This window comes from Copadichromis virginalis, linkage group LG7 (assembly GCF_057382275.1).
Source record: "Copadichromis virginalis isolate Kocher_CV1m ecotype Utaka linkage group LG7, C_Virginalis_male_GT1.1, whole genome shotgun sequence".
Classification (NCBI taxonomy): Eukaryota; Metazoa; Chordata; class Actinopteri; order Cichliformes; family Cichlidae; genus Copadichromis; species Copadichromis virginalis.
This window is the reverse complement of record NC_140624.1, coordinates 22,302,463-22,304,059: the sequence shown is the minus strand read 5'-3', so window position 1 is coordinate 22,304,059 and position 1,597 is coordinate 22,302,463.

Here is a 1,597-nt window from a genome sequence, read left to right as displayed (position 1 = left end):
CACCTTCTCAGCAGAGCGCACAACACGCTGCAGTCTCTGTTTGTCCCTGATAGTGGCTCCAGCGTACCACACGATGATGGAGGAGGTGAGGATGGACTCGATGATTGCGGTGTAGAATTGCATCATCGTCCGTGTTGGCAGGTTGAATTTCTTCAGCTGCCTCAGGAAGTACATCCTCTGCTGGGCTTTCTTGATGACGGAGGTGATGGTGGGCTCCCACTTCAGGTCCTGGGTGATGGTGGTACCCAGGAAGCGGAACGAGTCCACAGAGGTGATGGGGGTGTCAGTCAGGATGATATATATATATATGTATATGTATATATGTATATGTGTATATGTATATATGTATATATGTGTATATGTGTATATATATATGTGTATATATATATATGTGTATATGTGTATATATATATGTGTATATGTGTGTATATATATATATGTGTATATATATGGGCTCAGTCTTATAGTGTGAGGAGCTCGGACATACAGATGGAGCTCGGAGCCACTTTTCCTTTGTGTCTAAAGCCAGCTGAGGTGGCTCAGACCTCTGATAAGGAAATCTCCTGAGCACCTCCCTTTTTAGATTATCTGGCCTGTTGGGAGGAGACCCAGATTCACACTCAGAATCGGTTGCAGAGTTTACAGCCATGTAAAAAAGAAAAAAAAAGACTTTTCCCTGTTAATGCCCTACCTGCCCCCCTGGCAAAACTGTGGCACGCGTGCCTAGGGTTGCCGACCCCTGATTATAGTACATAAAACCTCAGAAATAAAAGTAGGCATACTTTTCCACATGACTGTAAAGTCCTTTACAGTCACTCAGAGGAAGCAGAACCATTCTTTAAAAACAACCTTGACAACCTTTTAAGGTTGTTGAGGCAAATTTTGCCATCGATCATTACTAAGTCCAACAGTTATAAAGCACCACATCATCATTTTGAAGTGATATTTTTGGCCACCTCATTAGTAAAATAGTCTGGGGGGGTAGCTCTGATTTTGGATGGCATCAACTGCCAGGGGATATGTATGGTTGTCAACATTTTACTGCAGCTATTAAAGAAAGCCAAAAAAAAAGTGTTCAGCAGTGCAACCACGAAAAAAACATTAATAGGAAAAAATGAATTTGCCCCACAGAGAGACGCTTCGACAGACAAGGATTGGATATGGTTTGATTTCAGATGAAATGGGAGGGAAAAGCAGCAGCACATAATCAGATAACTGTCAGAATGAATCAACTTTATAAAATGACAATGTAAATTTGCCACTCTGTAAAATGCTTGAAGTCTGTTCCCACTGTATGAATAACCTGACCAATATTAGAGTGAAGTATGAAGTGGAGGTGGTCATTCGGTTTATTTCTTGCATTTTTCCAAAGCCAAATTATTCATCTAAAGGCAAAAAAAAAGTTCAAAAGTATTGATTTTTCTTCTAACCTGATCTAAAACTCCAACTAGGCTTCCACTCAACTTGTTTTATTTAGCTATTTATTTCAGTTACATCCCTTTTACATGACTTGTTTACACTTCAGTTTCCCAGAGCATCGACTTCCTGCTGGTTCCATTTATTTGCACTCAGTAAAGAGAGAAGTGGGAGGGAAAGA